The sequence below is a fragment of the Pseudophryne corroboree genome, chromosome 6, assembly GCF_028390025.1.
Source record: "Pseudophryne corroboree isolate aPseCor3 chromosome 6, aPseCor3.hap2, whole genome shotgun sequence".
Lineage (NCBI taxonomy): Eukaryota > Metazoa > Chordata > Amphibia > Anura > Myobatrachidae > Pseudophryne > Pseudophryne corroboree.
This window is the reverse complement of record NC_086449.1, coordinates 295,513,204-295,535,803: the sequence shown is the minus strand read 5'-3', so window position 1 is coordinate 295,535,803 and position 22,600 is coordinate 295,513,204. Positions and strand designations below refer to the sequence as shown.

Here is a 22,600-nt window from a genome sequence, read left to right as displayed (position 1 = left end):
CAGGGAGACTGTTGCCAGCAGTTCTCCCTGAAAACAAAAAATAAGAATTTACTTACTGATAATTCTATTTCTCATAGTCCGTAGTGGATGCTGGGGACTCAGTCAGGACCATGGGGAATAGCGGCTCCGCAGGAGACAGGGCACAAAAGCAAGCTTTTAGGATCACATGGTGTGTAATGGCTCCTCCCCCTATGACCCTCCTCCAAGCCTCAGTTAGGTACTGTGCCCGGACGAGCGTACACAATAAGGAAGGATCTTGAATCCCGGGTAAGACTCATACCAGCCACACCAATCACACCGTACAACTTGTGATCTGAACCCAGTTAACAGTATGATAACAAAGAAGTAGCCTCTAAAAAAAGATGGCTCACAACAATAATAACCCGATTTTTGTAACAATAACTATGTACAAGTATTGCAGACAAACCGCACTTGGGATGGGCGCCCAGCATCCACTACGGACTATGAGAAATAGAATTATCGGTAAGTAAATTCTTATTTTCTCTAACGTCCTAGTGGATGCTGGGGACTCCGTCAGGACCATGGGGATTATACCAAAGCTCCCAAACGGGCGGGAGAGTGCGGATGACTCTGCAGCACCGAATGAGAGAACTCCAAGTCCTCTTTAGCCAGAGTATCAAATTTGTAAAATTTTACAAACGTGTTCTCCCCTGACCACGTAGCTGCTCGGCAAAGTTGTAATGCCGAGACCCCTCGGGCAGCCGCCCAAGATGAGCCCACCTTCCTTGTGGAGTGGGCTTTAACAGTTTTAGGCTGTGGCAGGCCTGCCACAGAATGTGCAAGTTGGATTGTGCTACAGATCCAACGAGCAATCGTCTGCTTAGACGCAGGAGCACCCATCTTGTTGGGTGCATACAAGATAAACAACGAGTCAGATTTTCTGACTCCAGCTGTCCTTGAAATATATATTTTCAATGCTCTGACAACGTCCAGTAACTTGGAGTCCTCCAAGTCGCTAGTAGCCGCAGGCACCACAATAGGCTGGTTCAAGTGAAAAGCCGAAACCACCTTAGGGAGAAAATGAGGACGTGTCCGCAGTTCTGCCCTGTCCGAATGGAAAATCAGATATGGGCTTTTGTACGATAAAGCCGCCAACTCTGAAACTCTCCTGGCTGAAGCCAGGGCCAGTAGCATGGTTACTTTCCATGTAAGATACTTCAAATCTACCGATTTGAGAGGCTCAAACCAATGAGATTTGAGAAAATCCAAAACTACGTTTAGATCCCACGGTGCCACTGGAGGCACAATTGGGGGCTGTATATGTAGTACACCCTTGACAAAAGTTTGTACTTCAGGCACTGAAGCCAATTCTTTCTGGAAGAAGATTGATAAGGCCGAAATTTGAACTTTAATAGACCCCAATTTTAGGCCCATAGACAATCCTGCCTGCAGGAAATGTAGGAATCGACCCAATTGAAATTCTTCCGTTGGGGCCTTCTTGGCTTCACACCACGCAACATATTTTCTCCAAATGCGGTGATAATGTTGTGCGGTCACTTCCTTCCTAGCTTTAATCAAGGTAGGAATAACTTCCTCTGGAATGCCCTTTTCTTTTAGAATCCGGCGTTCAACCGCCATGCCGTCAAACGCAGTCGCAGTAAGTCTTGGAACATACAAGGTCCCTGCTGAAGCAGATCCCTTCTTAGAGGTAGAGGCCACGGATCTTCCGTGAGCATCTCTTGAAGTTCCGGGTACCAAGTTCTTCTTGGCCAATCCGGAGCCACTAGTATTGTTCTTACTCCCCTTTTCCGTATAATTCTCAGTACCTTTGGTATGAGAGGCAGAGGAGGGAACACATACACTGACTGGTACACCCACGGTGTTACTAGAGCGTCCACAGCTATTGCCTGAGGGTCTCTTGACCTGGCGCAATATCTGTCCAGTTTTTTGTTGAGGCGAGACGCCATCATGTCCACCTTTGGTTTTTCCCAATGGTTCACAATCATGTGGAAAACTTCCGGATGAAGTCCCCACTCTCCCGGGTGAAGGTCGTGTCTGCTGAGGAAGTCTGCTTCCCAGTTGTCCACTCCCGGGATGAACACTGCTGACAGTGCTATGACATGATTTTCCGCCCAGCGAAGAATCCTTGCAGCTTCTGTCATTGCTCTTCTGCTTCTCGTGCCGCCTTGTCTGTTTACGTGGGCGACTGCCGTGATGTTGTCCGACTGGATCAACACCGGCTGACCCTGAAGCAGCGGTTTCGCCAGGCTTAAAGCATTGTAGATCGCTCTTAGCTCCAGTATATTTATATGAAGAGACGTCTCCAGGTTTGACCATACACCCTGGAAGTTTCTTCCCTGTGTGACTGCTCCCCAGCCTCGTAGGCTGGCATCCGTAGTCACCAGGACCCAGTCCTGTATGCCGAACCTGCGGCCCTCTAACAGATGGGCACTCTGCAACCACCACAGGAGAGACAACCTTGTTCTTGGTGACAGTGTTATCCGCTGATGCATGTGCAGATGCGATCCGGACCATTTGTCCAGCAGATCCCACTGAAATATTCGTGCGTGGAATCTGCCGAATGGAATTGCTTCGTAAGAAGCCACCATCTTTCCCAGGACTCTTGTGCATTGATGTACTGACACATTTCCTGGTTTTAGGAGGTTCCTGACAAGTTCGGATAACTCCCTTGCTTTCTCCTCCGGGAGAAACACCTTTTTCTGAACAGTGTCCAGAATCATTCCCAGGAACAGCAGACGAGTTGTCGGTGTCAATTGAGATTTTGGAAGATTCAGAATCCACCCGTGTTGTTGAAGCACTACTTGGGTTAGTGCTACCCCGACTTCCAGCTGTTCTCTGGACCTTGCCCTTATCAGGAGATCGTCCAAGTAAGGGATAATTAATACGCCTTTTCTTCGTAGAAGAACCATCATTTCGGTCATTACCTTGGTAAAGACCCGAGGTGCCGTGGACAAACCAAACGGCAGCGTTTGAAACTGATAATGACAGTCTTGTATCACGAACCTGAGATACCCTTGGTGTGAGGGGTAAATTGGGACATGCAGATAAGCATCTTTTATGTCCAGGGACACCATGAAGTCCCCTTCTTCCAGATTCGCTATCACTGCTCTTAGTGACTCCATCTTGAACTTGAATTTCTGTATGTACAGGTTCAAGGATTTCAGATTTAGAATAGGTCTTACCGAACCGTCCGGCTTCGGTACCACAAATAGTGTGGAATAATACCCCTTTCCCTGTTGTAGGAGGGGTACCTTGATTATCACCTGCTGAGAATACAGCTTGTGAATGGCTTCCAATACCGTCGCCCTTTCTAAGGGAGACGTTGGTAAAGCAGTCTTTAGGAACCGGCGAGGGGGAGACCTTTCGAATTCCAACATGTAACCCTGAGATACTATCTGCAGGATCCACGGGTCCACCTGTGAGCGAGCCCACTGATTGCTGAAAATCTTTAGTCGACACCCCACCGCTCCTGAGTCCGCTAGTAAAGCCCCAGCGTCATGCTGATGGCTTTGTAGAACCCGGGGCGGGCTTCTGTTCCTGGGCAGGGGCTGCTTGCTGCCCTCTCTTACCCTTTCCTCTGCCTCGGGGCAGATAAGACTGTCCTTTTGCCCGCTTGTTTTTATAGGAGCGAAAGGACTGCGGCTGAAAAGACGGTGTCTTTTTCTGTTGGGAGGGGGTCTGAGGTAAAAAAGTGGATTTGCCGGCAGTTGCCGTGGCCACCAGATCCGATAGACCGACCCCAAATAATTCCTCTCCTTTATATGGCAATACTTCCATATGCCTTTTGGAATCCGCATCACCTGACCACTGTCGCGTCCATAAACTTCTTCTGGCAGATATGGACATCGCATTTACTCTCGATGCCAGAGTGCAAATATCCCTCTGAGCATCTCGCATATAAAGAAACGCATCCTTTAATTGCTCTAAAGTCAATAAAATACTGTCCCTATCCAGGGTATCAATATTTTCAGTCAGGGAATCCAACCACACTACCCCAGCACTGCACATCCAGGCTGAGGCTATTGCTGGTCGGAGTATAACACCAGTATGTGTGTAAATACTCTTCAGTGTAGTTTCCAGCCTCCTATCTGCTGGATCCTTGAGGGCGGCCGTATCAGGAGACGGCAACGCCACTTGTTTTGATAAACGTGTGAGCGCTTTATCCACCCTAGGGGGTGTTTCCCAGCGCGCCCTAACCTCTGGTGGGAAAGGGTATAATGCCAATAACTTCTTTGAAATTAGCAGTTTTCTATCGGGGTTAACCCACGCTTCATCACACACGTCATTCAATTCCTCTGATTCTGGAAAAGCTACAGGTAGTTTTTTCACCCCCCACATAATACCCCTTTTTGAGGTACCTGCAGTATCAGAGATCTGCAAAGCCTCCTTCATTGCCGTGATCATATAACGTGTGGCCCTATTGGAAAATACGTTTGTTTCTTCACCGTCGACACTAGATTCATCTGTGTCGGTACCTGTGTCGACTGACTGAGGTAAGGGACGTTTTACAGCCCCTGACGGTGTCTGAGACGCCTGAGCAGGTACCAACTGGTTTTCCGGCCGTCTCATTTCGTCAACTGACTTTTGTAATGTACTAACATTATCACGTAATTCCATAATTAAAGCCATCCATTCCGGTGTCGACTCCCTAGGGGGTGACATCACCATTACCGGCAATTGCTCCGCCTCCATACCAACATCGTCCTCATACATGTCGACACACACGTACCGACACACAGCAGACACACAGGGAATGCTCTTATCGAAGACAGGACCCCACTAGCCCTTTGGGGAGGGAGAGTTTGCCAGCACACACCAAAAGCGCTATAAAATGTATATAAACAACCCTAAAAGGTGTTGTTTCTGTTATATGCGCTTTAAATATATAAATATCGCCAAAATATGCCCCCCTTCTCTTTGTTACCCTGTTTCTGTAGTGCAGTGCAGGGGAGAGTCCTGGGAGCCTTCCTCACAGCGGAGCTGAGCAGGAAAATGGCGCTGTGTGCTGAGGAGAATAAGCCCCGCCCCCTTTTCGGCGGGCTTTTCTCCCGGGTTTTGAGATATCTGGCCTGGGTTAAATACATACATATAGCCTCAATGGCTATATGTGATGTATTCCTTTGCCATAAAAGGTATTAAATATTGCTGCCCAGGGCGCCCCCAGCAGCGCCCTGCACCCTCCGTGACTGGTCAGTGTGAAGTGTGTAGCAACAATGGCGCACAGCTGCAGTGCTGTGCGCTACCTTCATGAAGACTGAAGAGCCTTCTGCCGCCTGTTTCCGGACCCTCGATCTTCAGCATCTGTAAGGGGGATCGGCGGCGCGGCTCCGGGACGAACCCCAGGGTGACCTGTGTTCCGACTCCCTCTGGAGCTATGTCCAGTAGCCTAAGACTCCAATCCATCCTGCACGCAGGTGAGTTGAAAATCTCTCCCCTAAGTCCCTCGATGCAGTGAGCCTGTTGCCAGCAGGACTCACTGAAAATAAAAAACCTAAAAACTTTTTCTAAGCAGCTCTTTAGGAGAGCCACCTAGATTGCACCCTGCTCGGACGGGCACAAAAACCTAACTGAGGCTTGGAGGAGGGTCATAGGGGGAGGAGCCAGTACACACCATGTGATCCTAAAAGCTTGCTTTTGTGCCCTGTCTCCTGCGGAGCCGCTATTCCCCATGGTCCTGACGGAGTCCCCAGCATCCACTAGGACGTTAGAGAAAAACCTAACATAAGTCTTTTCAGAGAAACTCAGTAGAGCTCCTCAGAGTGCATCCAGTCTGTCTGGGCACATTTCTAAAACTGAGGTCTGGAGGAGGGGCATAGAGGGAGGAGCCAGTTCACACCCTTGAAAAGTCTAAAGAGTGCCCATGGCTCCTGCGGAACCGTCTATACCCCCCATGGTCATGAAGTGAACCCCAGCATCCTCTAGTACGTATGAGAAATAATAAGAATTTACTTACCGATGATTCTATTTCTCATAGTCCGTAGTGGATGCTGGGGACTCCGTAAGGACCATGGGGAATAGCGGCTCCGCAGGAGACTGGGCACATCTAAAGAAAGCTTTAGGACTATCTGGTGTGCACTGGCTCCTCCCCCTATGACCCTCCTCCAAGCCTCAGTTAGGATACTGTGCCCGGACGAGCGTACACAATAAGGAAGGATTTTGAATCCCGGGTAAGACTCATACCAGCCACACCAATCACACCGTACAACTTGTGATCTGAACCCAGTTAACAGCATGATAACAGAGGAGCCTCTAGAAAAGATGGCTCACTACAGCAATAACCCGATTTTTTTTGGCAACAATAACTATGTACCAGTATTGCAGACAATCCGCACTTGGGATGGGCGCCCAGCATCCACTACGGACTATGAGAAATAGAATTATCGGTAAGTAAATTCTTATTTTCTCTAACGTCCTAAGTGGATGCTGGGGACTCCGTAAGGACCATGGGGATTATACCAAAGCTCCCAAACGGGCGGGAGAGTGCGGATGACTCTGCAGCACCAAATGAGAGAACTCCAGGTCCTCCTCAGCCAGGATATCAATTTTGTAGAATTTTACAAACGTATTTGCTCCTGACCAAGTAGCTGCTCGGCAAAGTTGTAAAGCCGAGACCCCTCGGGCAGCCGCCCAAGATGAGCCCACCTTCCTTGTGGAGTGGGCATTTACAGATTTTTGGCTGTGGCAGGCCTGCCACAGAATGTGCAAGCTGAATTGTACTACAAATCCAACGAGCAATAGTCTGCTTAGAAGCAGGATAAACAGCGAGTCAGATTTCCTGACTCCAGCCGTCCTGGAAACATATATTTTCAGGGCCCTGACAACGTCTAGCAACTTGGAGTCCTCCAAGTCCCTAGTAGCCGCAGGCACCACAAATAGGTTGGTTCAGGTGAAACGCTGAAACCGCCTTAAGAAGAAACTGAGGACGAGTCCTCAATTCCGCCCTGTCCGAATGGAAAATCAGATAAGGGCTTTTTCAGGATAAAGCCGCCAATTCGGACACGCGCCTGGCCCAGGCCAGGGCCAACAGCATGACCACTTTCCATGTGAGATATTTTAACTCCACAGATTTAAGTGGTTCAAACCAATGTGACTTTTGGAACCCAAAACTACATTGAGATCCCAAAGTGCCACTGGAGGCACAAAAGGAGGCTGTATATGCAGTAACCCTTTTACAAACGTCTGAACTTCAGGGACTGAAGCTAGTTCTTTTTGGAAGAAAATTGACAGAGCCGAAATTTGAACCTTAATGGACCCCAATTTCAGGCCCATAGACACTCCTGTTTGCAGGAAATGTAGGAATCGACCCAGTTGAATTTCCTCCGTCGGGCCTTACTGGCCTCGCACCACGCAACATATTTTCGCCAATTGCGGTGATAATGTTTTTGCGGTTACATCCTTCCTGGCTTTGATCAGGATAGGGATGACTTCATCCGGAATGCCTTTTTTCCTTCAGGATCCGGCGTTCAACCGCCATGCCGTCAAACGCAGCCGCGGTAAGTCTTGGAACAGACAGGGTCCTTGCTGGAGCAGGTCCCTTCTTAGAGGTAGAGGCCACGGATCCTCCGTGAGCATCTCTTGAAGTTCCGGTTACCAAGTCCTTCTTGGCCAATCCGGAGCCACGAATATAGTGCTTACTCCTCTCCATCTTATCAATCTCAGTACCTTGGGTATGAGAGGCAGATGAGGGAACACATACACTGACTGGTACACCCACGGTGTTACCAGAGCGTCTACAGCTATTGCCTGAGGGTCCCTGGACCTGGCGCAATACCTGTCGAGTTTTTCCCAACGGTTTATAATCATGTGGAAGACTTCTGGATGAAGTCCCCACTCTCCCGGGTGGAGGTCGTGCTGGGGAAGTCTGCTTCCCAGTTGTCCACTCCCGGAATGAATACTGCCGACAGTGCTATCACATGATTTTCCGCCCAGCGAAGAATCCTTGCAGCTTCTGCCATTGTCCTCCTGCTTCTTGTGCCACCCTGTCTGTTTACGTGGGTGACTGCCGTGATGTTGTCCGACTGGATCAACACCGGCTGACCTTGAAGCAGAGGTCTTGCTAAGCTTAGAGCATTGTAAATGTCCCTTAGCTTCAGGATATTTATGTGAAGTGATGTCTCCAGGCTTGACCATAAGCCCTGGATATTTCTTCCCTGTGTGACTGCTCCCCAGCCTCGCAGGCTGGCATCCGTGGTCACCAGGACCCAGTCCTGAATGCCGAATCTGCGGCCCTCTAGAAGATGAGCACTCTGCAACCACCACAGGAGGGACACCCTTGTCCTTGGTGACAGGGTTATCCGCTGATGCATCTGAAGATGCGACCCGGACCATTTGTCCAGCAGGTCCCACTGGAAAGTTCTTGCGTGGAATCTGCCGAATGGGATTGCTTCGTAGGAAGCCACCATTTTTCCCAGAACCCTTGTGCATTGATGCACTGAGACTTGGCTCGGTTTTAGGAGGTTCCTGACTAGCTCGGATAACTCCCTGGCTTTCTCCTCCGGGAGAAACACCTTTTTCTGGACTGTGTCCAGGATCATCCCTAGGAACAGAAGACAAGTCGTCGGAACCAGCTGCGATTTTGGAATATTGAGAATCAAATCGTGCTGCCGCAACACTACCTGAGATAGTGCTACACCGACCTCCAACTGTTCCCTGGATCTTACCCTTATCAGGGAATTGTCCAAGTAAGGGATAACTAAAATTCCCTTCCTTCGAAGGAATATCATCATTTCGGCCATTACCTTGGTAAAGACCCGGGGTGCCGTGGACCATCCATACGGCAGCGTCTGAACTGATAGTGACAGTTCTGTACCATAAACCTGAGGTACCCTTGTTGGGAAGGGTAAATTTTGACATGAAGGTAAGCATCCTTGATGTCCCGAGACATCATGTAGTCCCCTTCTTCCAGGTTCGCAATCACTGCTCTGAGTGACTCAATCTTGAATTTGAACCTCTGTATGTAAGTGTTCAAAGATTTTAGATTTAGAATCGGTCTCACCGAGCCGTCCGGCTTCGGTACCACAACAGTGTGGAATAATACCCCGTTCCCTGTTGCAGGAGGGGTATCTTGATTATCACCTGCTGGGAATACAGCTTGTGAATGGCTTCCAAAACTGTCTCCCTGTCAGAAGGAGACATCGGTAAAGCCGACTTTAGGAAACGGCGAGGGGGAGACGTCTCGAATTCTAATTTGTACCCCTGAGATATCACCTGAAGGATCCAGGGGTCTACTTGCGAGTGAGCCCACTGCGCGCTGAAATTCATTGAGACGGGCCCCCCACCGTGCCTGATTCTGCTTGTAAAGCCCCAGCGTATACTGAGGGCTTGGCAGAGGCGGGAGAGGGTTTCTGTTCCTGGGAACTGGCTGATTTCTGCAGCCTTTTTCCTCTCCCTCTGTCACGGGGCAGAAATGAGGAACCTTTTGCCCGCTTGTCCACGAAAAGACTGCGCCTGATAATACGGCGTCTTCTCATGTTGAGAGGCGACCTGGGGTACAAACGTGGATTTCCCAGCTGTTGCCGTGGCCACCAGGTCTGAAAGACCGACCCCAAATAACTCCTCCCCTTAATAAGGCAATACTTCCAAATGCCGTTTGGAATACGCATCACCTGACCACTGACGTGTCCATAACCCTCTACTGGTAGAAATGGACAACGCACTTAGACTTGATGCCAGTCGGCAAATATTCCGCTGTGCATCACGCATATATAGAAATGCATCTTTTAAATGCTCTATAGGCAAAAATATACTGTCCCTATCTAGGGTATCAATATTTTCAGTCAGGGAATCCGACCACGCCAACCCAGCACTGCACATCCAGGCTGAGGCGATTGCTGGTCGCAGTATAACACCAGTATGTGTGTAAATACATTTTAGGATACCCTCCTGCTTTCTATCAGCAGGATCCTTAAGGGCGGCCATCTCAGGAGAGGGTAGAGCCCTTACAAGCGTGTGAGCGCTTTATCCACCCTAGGGGGTGTTTCCCAACGCACCCTAACCTCTGGCGGGAAAGGATATAATGCCAATAACATTTTAGAAATTATCAGTTGTTATCGGGGGCAACCCACGCATCATCACACACCTCATTTAATTTCTCAGATTCAGGAAAACTACAGGTAGTTTTTCCTCACCGAACATAATACCCCTTTTTGGTGGTACTCGTATTATCAGAAATGTGTAAAACATTTTTCATTGCCTCAATCATGTAACGTGTGGCCCTACTGGAAGTCACATATGTCTCTTCACCGTCGACACTGGAGTCAGTATCCGTGTCGGCGTCTATATCTGCCATCTGAGGTAACGGGCGCTTTAGAGCCCCTGACGGCCTATGAGACGTCTGGACAGGCACAAGCTGAGTAGCCGGCTGTCTCATGTCAACCACTGTCTTTTATACAGAGCTGACACTGTCACGTAATTTCTTCCAACAGTTCATCCACTCAGGTGTCGACCCCCTAGGGGGTGACATCACTATTACAGGCAATCTGCTCCGTCTCCACATCATTTTTCTCCTCATACATGTCGACACAAAAGTACCGACATACAGCACACACACAGGGAATGCTCTGATAGAGGACAGGACCCCACTAGCCCTTTGGGGAGACAGAGGGAGAGTTTGCCAGCACACACCAGAGCGCTATATATATACAGGGATAACCTTATATAAGTGTTTTTCCCCTTATAGCTGCTGTATAGTTAATACTGCGCCTAATTAGTGCCCCCCTCTCTTTTTTAACCCTTTCTGTAGTGTAGTGACTGCAGGGGAGAGCCAGGGAGCTTCCCTCCAACGGAGCTGTGAGGGAAAATGGCGCCAGTGTGCTGAAGAGATAAGGCCGCCGATAAGGGGGCGGAGCCTATCTCCCGTTTTTCTATGTATTCTGGCAGGGGTTAAATGCATCCATATAGCCCAGGAGCTATATGTGATGCATTTTTTTTGCCATCCAAGGTGTTTTTATTGCGTCTCAGGGCGCCCCCCCCAGCGCCCTGCACCCTCAGTGACCGGAGTGTGAAGTGTGCTGAGAGCAATGGCGCACAGCTGCAGTGCTGTGCGCTACCTTGTTGAAGACAGGACGTCTTCTGCCGCCGATTTTCCGGACCTCTTCTGCCTTCTGGCTCTGTAAGGGGGCCGGCGGCGCGGCTCTGGGACCCATCCAAGCTGGGCCTGTGATCGTCCCTCTGGAGCTAATGTCCAGTAGCCTAAGAAGCCCAATCCACTCTGCACGCAGGTGAGTTCGCTTCTTCTCCCCTTAGTCCCTCGATGCAGTGAGCCTGTTGCCAGCAGGTCTCACTGAAAATAAAAAACCTAAACTAAAACTTTCACTAAGAAGCTCAGGAGAGCCCCTAGTGTGCACCCTTCTCGTTCGGGCACAGAGATCTAACTGAGGCTTGGAGGAGGGTCATAGGGGGAGGAGCCAGTGCACACCAGATAGTCCTAAAGCTTTCTTTAGATGTGCCCAGTCTCCTGCGGAGCCGCTATTCCCCATGGTCCTTACGGAGTCCCCAGCATCCACTTAGGACGTTAGAGAAAATTAATTCCCTTCAGAGTTTTTCAAATTTTCTTACATCACCGAGTTATTACCACTATATAAAACAGCACAGTTCATACGTTAAAGATAGAATAAGGTATTTCCTGGTTTCATTAGTAAGTTCACTCTCAATTACAGCTTTGGGCATATCTGGAGCAGGGCCGGCTCAGGGGCTTTTTGCGCCCCGGGCGGCCATAGGGGGCGTGGCTTCATACAGGGGACGTGGTCAGTTACGCCCCCTGTACAGTAGTAGCACCGCTGAAATGATGTGCGGTGCGTGATGACGTCATCGCGCACCGCACAGCAAAGGTCCTCTCCACGAAGGAAAACTAGACGCTACGCATCATTACAGAAAAGGTCCTCCCCACGAAGGGAAACTAGACGCTACGCGTCTATTCCCTTCACAGCGGGCAGCGGGACAGCGGGCAGCGGATCTTGCCGTGGTGCAGCGCCCTCCGGAAGGCGGCGCCCCGGGCAAAAGTCCTGCTTGCCCGTGGCAAGATCCGCTACTGATCTTGAGTAGAACACCAGCTAAGTACAATTAATTTTTCCACCCAGTCATTGCAATACTAAGAAGTGTTCCATCTGGCTGAACAGCAAATTTCAAACTATTACACAGATTCTCAGTGTCTAGGCTTTGACTGAGCAACTCCAGAACATTTTACTTTTTTGTAGTAAGTGTAGCTGTTGCTCTATGCTTTGGGTCATTGTCCGGGATATGGTCATTAGGTCGACCACTATTGGTCGACATGTATTAGGTAGACATGGTCACTAGGTCGACATCAGTTTTTCACTTCTTTTTTTTTTCATTTTTTGAACTTATTCATACTTTATGATCCACGTGGACTACGATTGGGAATAGTAACCTGTGCTGAGTGCAGCGTTAGCAAAGAGAGGCACCTTGCCCGAAGCATAGCGAGCAAAGCAAGGTGATACAGTGCACTAATTGGGGTTCCAAGTCACTTTACAAAGAAAACGACAAAAAAAAAAAAAGTTTCAAAAACTCGTTGACCTTTTTCCACATCAACCTAATGCATGTTGACCAACAGTGATCGACCTAATGACCCATAGCCCATTGTTCTAGGTCTCCCATAGACAGCAGAGTATCCCCCCAACATGTCTGTATCTTGTTCCATTTAAAGATAAGTTTCTGCCACCTGGTGTTTAAAAAATAGGGCCACTGTTCTTGGCATGATGCGATTTTAGCTTAAACAGAATATAGCACAGATGCTAAATATTGCCACTTATCGTATGAAACAATAGATTACTCTTCCACTTGATAGTATCTCCAATATTAATTCTGACCAACAGTGACGCATACAGGCTTGGCCTGCCATCTTTAAGCCTGCTACTTAACAGGTGTTTAAAAATCATCTTTCATCTGTGATCCTGCACCATTCCCCACCATTAGATTACTAAACAAATTATTCAAACGCTCCCTCCCCCTGTATCAACTGACCCAGTATCTACTACAAAAGTGCATTATTCAGAAATGACTTCACGCACAGGCTTGACCTGTCATCTTCAAGCATACATCTTAAGCATGAAGTTGAAACCAGAGTTTGAACTGGATTTGGACTCTGGCCAACTTATTTTAATTTTTAACATTTTACCCCTTACCCTCTTATTGTGTCTTCTCATCCCCATATCTGCTCCCACTGTTATATAGGTTGAGTATCCCTTATCCAAAATGCTTGGGACCAGAGGTATTTTGGAATAATTGCATACCATAATGAGATATCATGGTGATAGGACCTAAATCTAAGCACAGAATGCATTTATGTTACATATACACCTTATACACACAGCCTGAAGGTAATTTTAGACAATATTTTTTATAACTTTGTGCATTAAACAAAGTGTGTCGACATTCACACAATTCATTTATGTTTCATATACACCTTATACACACAGACTGAAGGTAATTTAATACAATATTTTTAATAACTGTGTATTAAACAAAGTTTGTGTACATTGAGCCATCAAAAAACAAAGATTTCACTATCTCACTCTCACTCAAAAAAGTCTGTATTTCAGAATATTCCGTATTTCGGAATATTTGGATATGGGATACTCAACCTGTATTTGGATTCTGCAGACTTTGTATTACTGAACTCACCTTTATATGCTGCCCACTGGTTTCGTTCACATAATTTAGCATTCTATTTTATGCCATTTGAAACATATTAATCTAGAACTATAATTTCTGTTTAAATTTGGTTGTATTTTTAAATGCCCTATGCGGATACTGCAACCAACTGTCTCTCCTTACTGCTGCATCATGGACTCCACTCAACTGTACTTTCCCACTGCATGGTACACTTCTGTGAATTACTTATCCTTTCCCACTGTAATCTATGTTGTGCACCTTACCTGGTACTTTCAAGGGCGGGATGAGCAATCCACTTAATTATCTATGCAGCGAGTATTCTCTTCACTGTTCAATTTATCCTTGTATGCCTTATCTCCACGTAGTGCTTATTCGCACATTGTAAACAATGTAGTGCGCTCACCATGGCTGCCTTGCCTGGTGCTCCATATAAAATGAAAAATGCATGGTTCTGATGAACTTGCAAGGACTTGTCCTATTATCGCTTTCCCATTATGTGTCACCAGTTCCTAGCTTTGTCTACTCTGCCCAGTGTAATCCTATGTAATATACCTAAAATAATAATTTTTATTTATACAGCGCTTTTCTCCAGCAAGACTCAAAACTGCTTTACAGGCATTAAAAAACAAATTTTTATAAAAGATTTTGTATTACTGCAAGTAGAAAACCATACAGAAGAAAAAAAAAATAAAAAAAAAAAAAAAAACACAACACCACACACACACCACCTAAGGCGGTATCCTAGAAGGGTCTCACCGGGAGCTATCCAATTAACCTTGATAAGCCTGGCAAAAGCCCCTGGAAACAACCCCGCTGTTTCTCACGAAAACACACAGGTTCAGTGAAAAAAAGCTTTTTTTTACGGGCGATCTAATTGGCTAACCTGTAAAGGAAAATAAAAAAAAAAATAAATCAGTGAGCATCGGGGAAAACAGGACTTTTTCTACACCAATGTTATACCACGGGTAAATAGGATACCGCTCATAGAGAGCACAATAATCATAATAGTGCAGTAATTTTGGGAAATAAACGCTTTGGGTTATATATTCCACCATGGAAGGTACCCAACATGGCTGTATCACCTGGATCCTTTGTGGGTAGTCTGAATAATCCTAATGACCCAAAATGGCTGCCACACCCTTTGTATTATCTTCATGGTGTCTGCATTTCATGCAAAGCTAACTCTTTATTATGTTCATAGTTTTTCATTAAAATCTGTTAACCACCTAACTGACAATTTTTTCCCTCCAAAACTACTCATAATATGTTTTTTTAAATGAGTGAATTAGGTGAAGAACATGTATTTAAACGTATCCAAAATGACTATTTAAAAATAAATAAATTAAAATTATATTTTCTTTCATGTTTGTAAAAAAGGTTTGTTTTTTTCAAACATTGGATCGGCACCATCAGAACTTTCATTTTTCTAGCAGCGCAACCAACAGGTATACACTGGGGGGCTGGGGGTGTTCATTTATATTACCCCAGCAGCTGCTGTTGTCTGCAGTCGCTGGTTGGGAGGTCCTGCCATGCAGATCAATCGGCAGTGATCAGCAGCACAGTAAACATTGGCGTAAAGAAGCAGAGGTACCAGAAGGTCCCTCTGAGAGCTGCGGCAAATTTCTCTTCATTGCAGCTGCACAAAGTGTGTATCTGACTGGTCGCATTAAGGGAGTCATTCCGAGTTGATCGTAGCGGTGGTAAATTTGGCACAGCTACAATCATTCACACTGACATGCGGGGGGACGCCCAGTACAGGGCTAGTCTGCCCCGCATGTCAGTGCAGCCGCCCCCCCCCCCCCACACACACACAGAAGTGCAAAGGAATCGCACAGCGGCGATGCCTTTGCACTTCAAGAGTAGCTCCCGACCAGCGCAGCTTTAGCATGCTGGCCGGGAGCTACTCGTCGCTCCCCGGCCCGCAGCAGCCGCGTGTGACGTCACGCAGCCGCCGCGGCCCGCCCCTCCCCCAACGGTCCGGCCACGCCTGCGTTGGCCGGGCCGCACCCCCTAAACGGCGGCTTATCGACGCCGTACAGCCCCCTCCCGCCCAGCGACCGCCTCTGCCTGAAATATTCTTGACTCTTCTTGAAGTTCTTGCTTGCAAATGCAATAACCAACTGTACTGTAGATCCTCTCTCAGATTGACCTATTATTAAATCAATGAAAACACAAAATCTTCAAAAGGGAGTTTCTCGGAGGATGTAACCTCTGAAGACAATCGATTGCACCATTGTTTATTTAGGCCAATTCCAGTTCTCAGGGACCCCAAACAGAGCATGTTTTATAGATCTCCTCAGTATTATAATTAAAAATAAGAATTTACTTACCGATAATTCTATTTCTCGGAGTCCGTAGTGGATGCTGGGGTTCCTGAAAGGACCATGGGGAATAGCGGCTCCGCAGGAGACAGGGCACAAAAGTAAAGCTTTTACAGGTCAGGTGGTGTGTACTGGCTCCTCCCCCCATGACCCTCCTCCAGACTCCAGTTAGGTACTGTGCCCGGACGAGCGTACACAATAAGGGAGGATTTTGAATCCCGGGTAAGACTCATACCAGCCACACCAATCACACCGTACAACTTGTGATCTAAACCCAGTTAACAGTATGATAACAGAGGAGCCTCTGAAAGATGGCTTCCTAAACAATAACCCGAATTAGTTAACAATAACTATGTACAAGTATTGCAGATAATCCGCACTTGGGATGGGCGCCCAGCATCCACTACGGACTCCGAGAAATAGAATTATCGGTAAGTAAATTCTTATTTTCTCTATCGTCCTAAGTGGATGCTGGGGTTCCTGAAAGGACCATGGGGATTATACCAAAGCTCCCAAACGGGCGGGAGAGTGCGGATGACTCTGCAGCACCGAATGAGAGAACTCCAGGTCCTCCTTTGCCAGGGTATCAAATTTGTAAAAATTTACAAACGTGTTCTCCCCTGACCACGTAGCTGCTCGGCAGAGTTGTAATGCCGAGACCCCTCGGGCAGCCGCCCAAGATGAGCCCACCTTCCTTGCGGAATGGGCCTTAACAGATTTAGGCTGTGGCAGGCCTGCCACAGAATGTACAAGTTGAATTTTGTTACAAATCCAACGAGCAATCGACTGCTTAGAAGCAGGTGCACCCAACTTGTTGGGTGCATACAGTATAAACAGCGAGTCAGATTTTCTGACTCCAGCCGTCCTTTAAATGTATATTTTTAAGGCTCTGACAACGTCCAACAACTTGGAGTCCTTCAAGTCGTCTGTAGCCGCAGGCACTACAATAGGCTGGTTCAGGTGAAACGCTGATACCACCTTAGGGAGAAAATGCGGACGCGTCCGCAGCTCTGCCCTATGTCGAATGGAAAATTAAATAAGGGCTTTTATAAAACAAAGCCGCCAGTTCAGATACTCTCCCGGCCGAAGCCAGGGCCAGTAACATAGTCACTTTCCATGTGAGATATTTCAAATCCACATTCTTTAGTGGTTCAAACCAATTGGATTTGAGGAAATCTAAACTACATTTAGATCCCACGGTGCCACCTTAGGCACCACAGGAGGCTGTATATGCAGTACTCCTTTGATAAAAATCTGGACCTCAGGGACTGAGGCCAATTCTTTTTGGAAGAATATTGATAGGGCCGAAATTTGAACCTTAATAGATCCCAATTTGAGACCCATAGACAATCCTGATTGCAGGAAATGTAGGAAAACGACCCAGTTGAAATTCCTCCATCGGAGCACTCCGCTGCTCGCACCACGCAACATATTTTCGCCAAATACGACGATAATGCTTCGCGGTGACTTCCTTCCTTGCCTTTATCAAGGTAGGAATGACTTCTTCTGGAATGCCTTTTCCTTTTAGGATCTGGCATTCAAACGCCATGCCGTCAAACGCAGCCGCGGTAAGTCTTGAAAAAGACAAGGACCCTGCTGAAGCAGGTCCCTTCTCAGAAGTAGAGGCCACGGATCGTCCGTGACCATCTCTTGAAGTTCCGGGTACCAAGTCCTTCTTGGCCAATCCGGAGCCACTAGTCTTACTCCTCTTTGCCGTATAATCCTCAATACCTTTGGTATGAGAGGCAGAGGAGGAAACACATATACCGACTGGTACACCCAAGGTGTTACCAGCGCGTCCACAGCTATTGCCTGCAGATCTCTTGACCTGGCGCAATACCTGTCCAGTGTTTTGTTGAGGCGAGACGCCATCATGTCCACCATTGGTTTTACCCAACGGTTTAATAGCATGTGGAAAACTTCTGGATGAAGTCCCCACTCTCCCGGGTGAAGGTCGTGTCTGCTGAGGAAGTCTGCTTCCCAGTTGTCCACGCCCGGGATGAATACTGCTGACAGTGCTATCACGTGATTCTCCGCCCAGCGAAGGATCCTGGCAGCTTCTGCCATTGCCCTCCTGCTTCTTGTGCCGCCCTGTCTGTTTACATGGGCGACTGCCGTGATGTTGTCCGACTGGATCAACACCGGTCTTCCTTGAAGCAGAGGTTCCGCCTGGCTTAGAGCATTGTAGATTGCTCTTAGTTCCAGAATGCTTATGTGAAGAGACTTTTTCAGGCTCGACCACACTCCCTGGAAATTTCTTCCCTGTGTGACTGCTCCCCAGCCTCTCAGGCTGGCATCCGTGGTCACCAGGATCCAATCCTGCATGCCGAATCTGCGGCCCTCCAATAGATGAGCCTCCTGCAACCACCACAGAAGGGATACCCTTGTCCTCGGCGACAGGGTTATCCGCAGGTGCATCTGAAGATGCGACCCTGACCATTTGTCCAACAGATCCCTTTGCATGGAATCTGCCGAAAGGGATTGCTTCGTAAGAAGCTACCATTTTTTCCCAGGACTCTTGTGCATTGATGTACAGACACCTTTCCTGGTTTTAGGAGGTTCCTGACCAGGTCAGATAACTCCTTGGCTTTTTCTTCGGGAAGAAAAACCTTTTTCTGAACTGTGTCCAGAATCATCCCCAGGAACAGCAGACGAGTTGTCGGCATTAATTTGGATTTTGGAATATTCAGAATCCATCCGTGCTGCTTTAGCACCTCTTGAGATAGTGCTAAACCCATCTCTAGCTGTTCTCTGGACCTTGCCCTTATTAGGAGATCGTCCAAGTATGGGATAATTAATACGCCTTTTCTTCGAAGAAGAAATATTATCTCGGCCATTACCTTTGTAAAGACCCGAGGTGCCGTGGACAGACCAAACGGCAGCGTCTGAAACTGATAGTGACAGTTTTGTACAACGAACCTGAGGTACCCCTGGTGTGAGGGGTAATTGGAACGTGGAGATACGCATCCTTGATGTCCAAGGATACCATAAAGTCCCCTTCTTCCAGGTTCGCTATCACTGCTCTGAGTGACTCCATCTTGAACCTGAACTTCTTTATGTACAGGTTCAAGGACTTCAGATTTAGAATAGGCCTTACCGAGCCATCCGGCTTCGGTACCACAAAAAGAGTGGAATAATACCCCTTCCCTTGTTGTAGAAGAGGTACCTTGACTATCACCTGCTGAGAATACAGCTTGTGAATGGCTTCCAAAACCGTCTCCCTTTCTGAGGGGGACGTTGGTAAAGCAGACTTCAGGAAACGGCGAGGTGGCTCTGTCTCTAATTTCAACCTGTACCCCTGAGATATTATCTGCAGGATCCAGGGATTTACCTGCGAGTGAGCCCACTGCGCGCTGTAATTCTTGAGACGACCGCCTACCGCCCCCGAGTCCGCTTGCGAAGCCCCAGCGTCATGCTGAGGCTTTTGTAGAAGCCGGGGAGGGCTTCTGTTCCTGGGAAGGAGCTGCCTGTTGCTGTCTCTTCCCTCGTCCTCTGCCTCGTGGCAGATATGAATAGCCCTTTGCTCTCTTATTTTTAAAGGAACGAAAGGGCTGCGGTTGAAAGGTCGGTGCCTTTTTCTGTTGGGGAGTGACTTGAGGTAGAAAGGTGGATTTCCCGGCCGTAGCCGTGGCCACCAAATCCGATAGACCGACCCCAAATAACTCCTCTACGCATCGCCTGTCCACTGTCGTGTCCATAAAGCTCTTCTGGCCGAAATGGACATAGCACTTACCCGTGATGCCAGTGTGCAGATATCTCTCTGTGCATCACGCATATAAAGAAATGCATCCTTTATTTGTTCTAACGACAGTAAAATATTGTCCCTGTCCAGGGTATCAATATTTTCGATCAGGGACTCTGACCAAACTACCCCAGCACTGCACATCCAGGCAGTCGCAATAGCTGGTCGTAGTATAACACCTGCATGTGTGTATACCTTTTTGGATATTTTCCATCCTCCTATCTGATGGATCTTTAAGTGCGGCCGTCTCAGGAGAGGGTAACGCCACTTGTTTTGATAAGCGTGTTAGCGCTTTGTCCACCCTAGGAGGTGTTTCCCAGCGCTCCCTAACCTCTGGCGGGAAAGGGTATAAAGCCAATAACTTCTTTTAAATTAGCAGTTTTTTATCGGGGCACCCCACGCTTCATCACACACGTCATTTAATTCTTCTGATTCGGTAAAAACTACTGGTAGTTTTTTCACACCCCACATAATACCCTGTTTAGTGGTACCTGTAGTATCAGCTAAATGTAACATCTCCTTTATTGCCAAAATCATATAACGTGTGGCCCTTCTGGAAAATACGGTTGATTCGTCACCTTCACCACCGGAATCAGTGCCTGTGTCTGGGTCTGTGTCGACCGACTGAGGCAAGGGACGTTTTACAGCCCCTGACGGTGTTTGAGGCGCCTGGACAGGCACTAATTGAGTGTCCGGCCGCCTCATGTCGGCAAACGACTGCTTAAGCGAGTTGACGCTATCCCGTAATTCCACAAATAAAGGCATCCATTCTGGTGTCGACCCCCTAGGAGGTGACATCCTCATATTTGGCAATTGCTCCGCCTCCACACCAATAACGTCCTCATACATGTCGACACACACGTACCGACACACAGCAGACACACAGGGAATGCTCTATACGAAGACAGGACCCACTAGCCCTTTGGGGAGACAGAGGGAGAGTCTGCCAGCACACACCAAAAAGCGCTATATATGACAGGGATAGCCTTATGATTAAGTGCTCCCTTATAGCTGCTTTTATATTAATATATTGCCATTTATTTTGCCCCCCCTCTCTGTTATACCCTGTTTCTGTAGTGCAGTGCAGGGGAGAGACCTGGGAGCCTTCCTGACCAGCGGAGCTGTGACAGAAAATGGCGCCGTGTGCTGAGGAGATAGGCCCCGCCCCTTTTTCGGCGGGCTCGTCTCCCGCTATTTAGTACATTTAGGCAGGGGTAAATATCTCCATATAGCCTCTGGGGCTATATGTGAGGTATTTTTAGCCTTTTTAAAGGTTTTCATTTGCCTCCCAGGGCGCCCCCCCCCCAGCGCCCTGCACCCTCAGTGACTGCCGTGTGAAGTGTGCTGAGAGGAAAATGGCGCACAGCTGCAGTGCTGTGCGCTACCTTAAGAAGACTGCAGGAGTCTTCAGCCGCCGATTCTGGACCTCTTCTTGCTTCAGCATCTGTGAGGGGGCCGGCGGCGTGGCTCCGGTGACCATCCAGGCTGTACCTGTGATCGTCCCTCTGGAGCTTCATGTCCAGTAGCCAAGAAGCCAATCCATCCTGCACGCAGGTGAGTTCACTTCTTCTCCCCTCTGTCCCTCGTTGCAGTGATCCTGTTGCCAGCAGGAATCACTGTAAAATAAAAAACCTAAGCTAAACTCTCTAAGCAGCTCTTTATGAGAGCCACCTAGAATTGCACCCTTCTCGGCCGGGCACAAAAATCTAACTGGAGTCTGGAGGAGGGTCATGGGGGGAGGAGCCAGTACACACCACCTGACCTGTAAAAGCTTTACTTTTGTGCCCTGTCTCCTGCGGAGCCGCTATTCCCCATGGTCCTTTCAGGAACCCCAGCATCCACTTAGGACGATAGAGAAATTAGTTTTATGTGATTCTTTTAAAACAGGTCAGTTAGTAATGAATAAACCTCTACACCAAACTGGAGATTTGAAAAACCTGCACTGTTAGAGGAATCCCTAAAACCGAGCATATGTTGTCAGATAAAACACCTGTCAGAAAAACAGCTTCAACCCATCAGATATCATGGTCCTACACAATGAGATATTTCACAGTGTATGACCACACAATATTTAGGGGTATATGCAATTGCGGTCGAATTCCCGAAATTGTCGAATTTCTGGTCATTTTCGACCCAAAAAAAAATTCGCCTATGCAATTCAGTGCTTTCCGACCAAAAAACGGACTTTCAAAATTCGACTTTTTGAAATTCGAATTTTTGCAAATTCGACTTTTCTGCAATGATACAAGTGCTGCAATTCGACCAAAGCATATTCAATTCAAGTTTGGAAATTCGACAGCAGTGCTTTTAGACAGCAAATTCGTCATTTTCAATCCGCCACACTTTGGAGGGTGAAAACAATAAAAAAAAATTTAAACATGTTTTTTTGGTGTTTTTTTTTTTTTAGGAATAGCATATCTATTTATATTAGAAGGGATTAGGTACTTTTTTTTTTGGGGGGGGGGGGGGAGGCACAAATATTATTTATATTTTTAAAAAAAAATTTATTTATTTTTTTTTTTATTGCTGGAACGGTAAAATCCTTAAAAAAAATGGCGTGGGGTCCCCCCTCCAAAGCATAACCAGCCTCGGGCTCTTCGAGCTGGTCCTGGTTCTAAAAATGCGGGGGGAAAATTGACAGGGGATCCCCCGTATTTTTAAAACCAGCACCGGGCTCTGCGCCTGGTGCTGGTGCCAAAAATACGGGGGACAAAACGAGCAGGGGTCCCCCGTATTTTTAACACCAGCATCGGGCTCCACTAGCTGGACAGATAATGCCACAGCCGGGGGTCACTTTTATGCCGTGCCCTGCGGCCGTGGCATTAAATATCCAACTAGTCACCCCTGGCCGGGGTACCCTGGGGGAGTGGGGACCCCTTCAATCAAGGGGTCCCCCCCCCCAGCCACCCAAGGGCCAGGGGTGAAG

At 47.7% G+C, this 22,600-nt stretch overlaps 1 protein-coding gene across 8 annotated transcripts in view; it reads right to left on the bottom strand.

The window, feature by feature from the left end:
- TCF12 (transcription factor 12) overlaps nt 1–22,600 on the bottom strand; it is a 524,272-nt gene that overhangs the window by 476,397 nt on the left and 25,275 nt on the right. The window lies entirely within an intron of this gene.